The sequence below is a fragment of the Gorilla gorilla genome, chromosome 5 (genome assembly GCF_029281585.2).
Source record: "Gorilla gorilla gorilla isolate KB3781 chromosome 5, NHGRI_mGorGor1-v2.1_pri, whole genome shotgun sequence".
Lineage (NCBI taxonomy): Eukaryota > Metazoa > Chordata > Mammalia > Primates > Hominidae > Gorilla > Gorilla gorilla.
The window spans coordinates 177,937,954-177,947,106 of record NC_073229.2 but is presented as its reverse complement, the minus strand read 5'-3'; positions in this window follow the sequence as shown (position 1 = coordinate 177,947,106).

The following is a 9,153-nucleotide window of genomic DNA, read 5'->3' as shown; positions in this document are numbered from 1 at the left end:
AGAAGGGGACTGTCTATTATATAAGCCAAGGCAGAGGCCTCCTAAGAGATTTACCCTGCCAACACCTTGATCAAATTCTAGCCTTCAGAACTGTGAGAAAATGAATTTCTGTTGTTTCAGTCACAGTCTGTGGTATTTTGTTATGACAGTCTTAGCAAACTAATGCAACTGGAGAGGATGATGACAGTTTGGTCTCCATAAAAGAAGTATAGGTGAGGAGTGTTGATAGCCTGCTTTCAGGCAATACTGTGAAAGAAAGAGAACTAATCTGACTGACATTTAGAAGTTAGAAGTAGAATCTGTGGGACAAAGAAGTTGTTCACCATGCAAGTGGATGGTGAGTGCATCCACATTCACAGGGAACATAGGTATTGGAATAAGTGGATAGAGGATAGTGGAAAGATACGCATTTGATCTTGAACATGTTGAGTTTGAGATGCTTATAGGACAACTAGACAAAGATACCAGGACTTGTTTACATACATGGGTATAAAGCTGAGCCCATATGTAGAAAGAAAAGGAGACTCAAATTTTCATTTTCAAAATGGGATATATTTTAATATATTTGCATGCCAAGGAACTTTGTCTTTTGATAATTTGATCACTATGTGTCTAGATGTGCATCTCTTTGAGTTTATCCTGGTTGGAATTTGTTGAGCTTTTGTATGAATATTCATCAAATTTGGAATTTTTCTGGCCATTCAAATATTTTGTCTTTTTCTCTGCTTCCTCTCCTGGGACTCTGATTATGTGCATGTCAGTACATTTGCTGGTGTTGCACAGGTCTTTGAGGCTCTTCAGTTTCTTCTTTAATTTCTTTTTCTGTTGTTTGGAGTGTAGAATCACAATTGATCTACCTTCAAGTTCACTGATTCTTTTGCTATCTATCATCTATTGTTCTTTCCTAGTAAACTTTTATTTAATTAAATTATTTTCTAAGTTCAGGATTTCTATTTAAGTCTCTGCTATAATTCTGCCCATTTGATGGATATTTAGTGAAATACTATTCTTATACTTTGATTCTTTAGACATAGCTTACTTTAGCTTTTTGAACATATTTATAGTAGCTAATTGAAAAGATTTTTCTAGTAGGTCCAAAATCTAACCTTCTTCAAGGACAGTTTCTATTGACTGCTTTTTTTTTTTTCTCTGTGTGTGGGCCATGTCTTGTCTCCTTGTGTCCTTGAAATTTCTTGTGGAAAACAGGACTTTTTAAATAATATAATGTGCCAATTCTGGAAATCAGAAAACTTCCTCTCCCTCTCAATTAGGGTTTGTTCTTGTTTACTGTTATTGTTACTGATGCTGCTGTTTCTTTATTCACCAAATTTCCTGGATTAAGTCTGTATCCTTTGTCATGTGCAGCCATTGAAATCTCTGCTCAGTTCGTTCAGTGGTTAATGAAATTCAGTCATTTTTCCTCCATAAATTCTCCTTGGATTTTTTGGTAAGTCTTTGATTAATTCCCAGAGTTCATTGAAGTTGATTTTGACAATTTTATTCCAGTGTTCTCATTGCTTTTATGAAGGAACAGGCTTTCAGAGGTCTTTACCATTCCAGAAGTGCTTTTTGAGCTTGAATATTTTTGACCTCATGTATAGAAAATTCACATGAAGGCCAGCTTGTGATTTAAATTGTCTCACTGAATATTTAGTGAGACAATATTTAAATTGTGTCACTGAATATTTAGTTGGCTAAATTGTCTCACTGAATATTTTAGTTGCTTTTCACTTAGCACCAAGGCCAAGACAGGTTGTATGTGTGTTTGGGTGTTGGATTTTACTTATTGTGTATACTCACCTTTAAAATAAGGCTGTAACTCTTATGAGACCCACATTCATGCAGGTCTGTTCGTTTGTCTGCATTTCCATGAGTGAGTACTAGGCTTTATAACATGTTCCACTCGCTTCACAGAGCCAGAAGAAATAGAAGCTCAATGACATGATGATTTGATGTCTCAGGGAAAATTATCCTCACCACTCACTTCCCCCCCAAGAATTCCTTCTATGGTGTTTAATTTTTTTTCCTTTGTGGATTCTTCAAATTCTTGTCATTTATGCAATAATTTAATTATTAAAAATGTGCTTTGCCTGGTTTCAAAGCTGGTTTAATGCACGTTGTTCAAACTTTATCATTCATCAGTGATCACATAGAGAAGTGAGGTTTTTGTTTTTAATGAACAATTTTCCCCAAGATTTTTCATCTCTTATTTTTTTCTTTACAAGCAGTAACAAACTTTAAGATCAAAACCCCTAGATTAATTTTGCAGTGGATTTTTTTCACTCTTCCTACCCATGTCTCTGTTTTGCAACTCTATCAGAGAAGGAATACTACCTAAAATCAATTAGTAATACTGTGTAGTATTATGCCTATGCTGTCACTTCAGAAATATCAACAGTTTTACATTACATTTAGTTATCCACTTCTAATCCTGATAAGGAAATTCAGTAAGAAGGAGAGCTGCCTGTGATTTGATCTGTTGGAGAGTGCTGGAATGACAAATGTAACCTTGGCCAGACATTAAAATGTTGCCTGCTAAGAATTACATATATATATATGTATGGAATTATTGGGGGGAAAGTGAGTGGTGAGGATAGTTTTGAGACATCAAATTATTATGACATTGAGTTTTCATTTCTTCTAGCTCTATGAAGCAAGTGCAACTCATTATAAAGCCTGGTATCCACTCATGGAAATGCAGACAAAATAATAGACCTGCGTGAATGTGAGTCTCATAAGAGTTACAGCCTTATTTTAAAGGTGAGTGTACATAATAAGTAAAAACCAACACACACACATCCACTCTCACATACATAAACATATATATGTATGTGTATATATATAATGTGTGCTATATATATTTACATATTCATATAGTGTATTCAAATAGTGTATTCTGTTGAAAATTGACTTATCTTTGTCTTGTACAGAAACAAAATAGTCTACATTTAGATTTTAGTGTAGTCCAAAGGTATAACATGTATTATGCTTTTTATTACACTTGCCACCTTTACCTCTCATGAACAACTGTGGTTATGAGGTTATGACTAATCAGTCATGACAATTTCAGGCATGGCTTATAAACCTTCCTAACAGGGTACACTGGGAACTTTCTGCTAATTGATGGTAGTTGACACAGTACATGAAACTTACCTGCCCATGATTAATGAGTTCGCTGTTAATATTTATGTACTACATTGTAAAATTCTACAAAAAAATCACCACGTCTGTAAAAGTGTTTAAAAACAAAAACATCTTCAGTTGTTAATACCAGCCTTCTTTTTTAAATATATGTATACCACCCTGGATTTATTATAAAAATTTAAACAAGCATATGATATAATCTAATTCTACTTTTAATCAAATATGATGAAAATATCTTGACTCAAGTTGCTGAAGTGCACCCTGGATTGCAGGTGTTAAAACGCTCTGGCAGTCAAGGTCAAACTGCCCCTTATTGGAGTGTCATGGAAAGCCACAAGTTGCCATGGAGTTTAGTCTGAGATGAGAGAATCGGTGTTAGAAAAGGTACCTAAGACAATGACCAAGATTTAATTTAAAGATGTTGTAAACTTTACAAATCAGGTACTAGAGTTGTATAGTTAAGTTTAGGACAGGATTTATGAAAATAAGCAAGGTAAGAGGAGATAAGAATTTCCAAGGCTATGTCCCCAGAGTAATTGGACTTACCTAAATGATATTGCTCTCAAGTGGGATATGTTTTTGAAATCATCATAATGTGTTAGCTCTTGCAATACATAATCTTATCTTAGGTTATATTTAAAACGTACCTCACAATATACTTCGTATATGCTGTGTTAAGCCTCTTTGATCATGCTAAGTATTACTATTTTCATGTTACAAGTTTACCCCACTAGTTGTGTTACATGGGAAACAAACATCTCACTATATTGATAGATGTACTTAGTAGAAACATTTTTGAGAACTTAATTACTGTTCCTCTTATACATAATTAGCCAACAATTATTTTCATTTTTAGCTATAAAGGCAATTTTTATACACAGCTTTGGTTTATTAAGGTACCATATAATGCGTGGTCTATGATTTTGACATTTTAAAATTATTCTTTCTCTAGTAGATTGTTGTTCCAAGTTGTGATCTTTAGCAAGAATGTAGATTTTTCAAGATAAAAAAATATACCATTGAATTAAAATATTAGCTCTTCGAGGTTAAAGCCAAATACTATTCAATAAAAAATAAATTATTGAGTACCTGTATGATGCAGCATTGTGAAAGAGTCTCATAAAGCAATTGTGAATAAAAGACACAGTCCCTCTACTCATAGAGTTTATAATCTTGTGAAGGATATAGAAAATAAAGCAGATTATTAAAATCGAAAGTTATGTCCAAAAACCCCACAAGTCTGTAATCAGGTGAGAAGCGCCTTTATTCGAAGGATTATTTCAGTGAGGGGAGGAGTATACTGTTATGAAAAGAGGGGGACTGTTACAATTAGGAGGGGCCTTTGACTATAAGATCTGAAATGTCGGCCAGCAGCGGTGGCTCAGGCTTGTAATCCTAGCACTTTGGAAGGCGGATGGGTGGATTGCCTGAGCTCAGGAGTTTGAGACCAGCCTGGGCAACATGGTGAAACCCCGCTTCTACTAAAAAAAAAAAAAAATATATATATATATATATATATATATATATATATACAAAAAAAAAAAAATTAGCCAGGCATGGTGGCGGGCGCCTGTTATGCCAGCTACTCAGGAGCCTGAGGCAGGAGAATTGCTTGAACCCCGGAGGCGGAGGTTGCAGTGATCCGAGATCGCACCGCTGCACTGCAGCCTGGGCAACAGAGTGAGACTCCATCTCAAAAAAAAAAAAAAAAAAAGAAAAAATCTGAAATGTCAGGCAGCAGAAAGGGCTTTCCTTTATAAAGAGAAGAAAGCATGAGGTGTGGAGAAATGTAGTGAGGTGGGATGATTGCAAAGCTGATAGTTTCCCCGAAGGCTGGCAATTCTCTCTGCAGGGGCTTTTAAGGCAGGCTTATTCTGTGTCTCAAAGCTCTAGGGTAGGCCAAAGTTCAGGGGCCTGGAGGAAGAAGAGAATCCTGACTAAAGTTTGGTCAAGTGTAGTTAGCGGACATGTTGTTCTGATTGATCAGTGTGGACAAACAGTTGAGCTCATTATTTATGACCCAAAGAGTAGGAGTGTAGAAGGTCTCTTGCGTCGTCTTTGGTAAACAAGTGAGCTCTCCAGGAGCCTTATGTAATTCATTCGGGGAAAGGAGTTCTTTGCGGTAAATTGTTTTCCTGAACACAGAGTGTGGGGGGATTTATTTTACCTATTGCTGTTTTCCAGGAACAAAGGGCTCAGGTGAAATCGTATGTATCATTCTACAAGGTTTGTGATGGAAGCTATGAAGGAATATTTGCAGGATGCTATGGAAACACCAAAAGGAAGTCAGGGAGGAAGTGCTTTTAAGAATCAGGGAGGCTCTGATTTTAAGAATTAGTAGGAGTCAAAGATGCAAAAGGGTCATTGAATGAAAAGACAATAAATGTATAATTTACTGGGAGATTGCGTTGTACCATTGTGGATTGCATATTTAAAAGAGTCAAAAATCCATCCCCCACAGATTTGTGCAATTAGATTTTATTCCATATGTGTGTTCATGCAGTGGTGCCTTCACTTAGCATAAGACACTTGGGAACCAGAAAGGAGTTGATGTTTATTCTCAAGGTCTTGCTAACTGCAGGACTCCAGCCCCTAATAGTTGCGCCTTGCAGGAATTACAGGAGCACTAGGGCAGAATTCAAGCAGGTCTAATGTTAGGTAGAACGAGGAGGATAAACACTTGGTCGACACACATGTGGTGAGGGCAGAACGTAATGGGACTGAGGAACTCTGGGGTGTTAGCTCCTGAATCTGGGTAGGAAGAGTGAGGGGAAGAAGAGCATGCAGTTTGAATCACCAAATTCCAGGACTAGGGTGAAAGGATTCTTTCCAAGACCCCTGTGCAGTTGTCTCCTGAAGTGTTTTGTGCTTCAATCAGATTTAACTCAGAATCTGAGGTAGCACTTTGCCATCAGTATTGATGGTTTAGCACTGTGCTGAATGGATGGTATATAGTTACTCATTTCAGTTAGGTACTGCCATTATCTTCAGATACATGGTGTTGAGGAAATAGCGACAGAGAAATTTAATTATTTCCAAGGGTCACCAGGCAATTAGTGATGGAATTCACATAACAAACTCAGACTGTGGTCTTGAGTCTAAGCTCTTCACCACCACACTATGCAGCCATTCAGCATCGAGACGCCGTGGTGCTCTAAATCAGAGGGACAAAAGAATATACCTTGGGGCTTGTAGGGATGGGAGTTAGTCTAAAGATCGAGTGTAGATTGCATCTTGTCTCAGGTCATTGGTCTCTTTCCAGAGGTCTATGTCTCAGGTATAGTTGTTATAGCAGAGGAGAGAAGATATCAGTTCTTCTTTCTAAATGCAGATAGTCCTGGTTGATAAATTATCAAGTCTTCAACACTTGTTGCTCAGCTCTTTTCTGGTATTTGGGGGAAGATAGAAAACTTTGAGAATCCCTACTTGGTGGAAGATAGAAAGCTTTGAAAATCATGTGAGGGCAGAAGGCATTGAGAAGAAAATAACACAGCAAGAAAGAAGCAGATCTCCCCATCCACCCCCACGATGTAGTCTATGTTGGGATCAGCCTGGGACCTGAATTTAAAGCCAGTTTGCCATGCGTGACAGCCACTACTGATGAGAGGGATAGCGTAGATGGTCCTCTCACTGATTCTCACGGTCTTCTAAGCAGCAAATCTGCCCCAGTATACATTGTGCTCAGTTCCACCAAATCATCCTCTTTTTAAAAATCAAAAATAGTACTTTGTGTCTGAAGATGGTGTCTTGCAGTATTTTTCTATTTAGATTTTTATGGAAGTTGTTAAGTTTCTAAACACCTGACCTCTCAGGAATGACAATGAAATACATCACTGAGCTACTGACTCATAAATCTATCTGTTTTTCTGTTTTTGTGAGACTCCTTATTTTGGAATGCCTAAACATAATCCACAGAGTTCTGTTGCATTCATTTAATTTCGTAAAAGCTTTGATTTGGTGGGATAGGAAGTGGAATTCTGTCCAAAACTTAAAAAACTCCTTCATCTAATAACCCTTGTACACCTCTTCCCCACCAAATGTTTTAATATGTTTTTTGTACTGTACCTACTCTTTATTCAGACCTCAGAAAAATAGGATGTTCATGGTGACATCTATATACAAATTTAATGTTGTCCATATAGTAGGCATAGTATGTATGATCGTAGAAAGGCTACATTTGGGCTAAATAACTCGTTTTTCTGCGACACTTTGAGCATGTTTCCTGGCCTCTATATGCAAATTCAGAATGCTTTATTCTGTTAAATCACTTGACCACTTTCACAGAGCTTGTTGCACATCTCTGCCATTTGTAGCATATTGTTTTGATAGTTAAACAAAGGGGAACAACCAAGTCCAGCAAAAGTACACTGTTGTTGTTTAGGCAACACTCTTCAACTACCAGCACCTCAGCTATTTTTTTAAAATTAATATTTATTTGACACATTAAAATTATAGAAAAGCGTAAGAACATAAGACATACTTAGCTACTCTCCACCATAATCAGCAATTGTTGACATTATGCTGTATTTGCTTCATATCTTTAAATAAAATGTAACACTTTGAATTTATATACATATATATAAAATGTTGGAAATTTATTTATCACCTATTTTCAAATTTCCCTTTGTTTCCCCACCCCTCTATCTTCTGACAACCACTGTCAAAAATACAATGGCATTCTTTCTTTTCAAAAAAGTTTTTATTTCAATAGCTTTTGGGATACAAGTGGTTTTCATGTTACGGGGGAGAATTACATAGTGGTGAATTCTGAGATTTTATTGCATCTGTCACCCAAGTAGTGTACATTGTACCTAATGTGTAATGTTTTATTCGTAGTTTCCCCCCCCTGCTCCTTCTGAGCCTCTAAAGACCATTCTGTATACATTTGTGTACTCGTAGCTTGGCTCTCACTTATAAGTGAGAACATTTAGTTTTTGGTTTTCTACTCCTGTGTCACTTAAAATAATCGCCTCCAGCTCCATCCATGTTGCTGCAAAAGACATTCTTTTTTCCTTTTAATGGCTGAGTAGTATTCCATTGTGCATTTGCATTTTCTTTATCCACTCATTAGTCGATGGGCACTTAGGTTGGTTCCACATCTTTGTAATTGTGAATTTTGCTGCTATAAACATATGTATGCAAATGTCTTTTTCATATAGTGACTTCTTTTCCCTTGGGTAGATAACCAGTAGTGGGGTTGCTGGGTCAAATGGTAGATCTACTTTTAGCTCTTTAAGGAATCTCTATAGTGTTTTCCATAGAGGTTGTACTAATTTACATTCCCACCAGCAGTGTATAAGCATTCCCTTTTCTCCACATCCATGCCAACATCTACTGTTTTTTGACTTTTTAATTAAGGCCATTCTTGCAGGAGTAAGGTGGTATCTCATTGTGGCTTTAATTTACATTTCCCTGATGATTAGTAATGTTAAGAATTATTTCGTATGTTTGTTGGCCATTTGTATATCTTCATTTGAGAAACGTCTATTAATGTCCTTTGCCCACTTTTTTATGGGATTGTTTTTGTCTTGCTGATTTGAGTTCCTTGTAAATTCTGGATACCAGGCCTTTGTCAGATGCATAGTTTGCAAGTATATTCTCCCATTCTATGGGTTGTCTGTTTACTCTGCTGATTATTTCTTTTGCTGCACAGAAGGTTTTTAGTTTAATTAAGTCCCATTTGTTATTTTTTTGTTGCATTTGCTTTTAGGGCCTTAGTCATTAATTCTTTGCCTAGGCCAATGTCTAGAAGAGTTTTTTAAATATTGTCTTCTAGAACTTTTATAGTTTTGGGTCTCATATTTAAGTCTTTGATCCATCTTGAGTTGAATTTTGTATAAAGTGAGAGGTGGGGATCCAATTTCATTCTTCTGTATGTGGCTTGTCAGTTTTCCTGGCATCATTTATTAAATAGTGTGTCCATTCCCCAATTTGGCTTAATTTCCAGGTTCTCTATTCTGTTCCATTGGTTTATGTACCTGCTTTCATGTCAGTACCATGCTGTTTTGG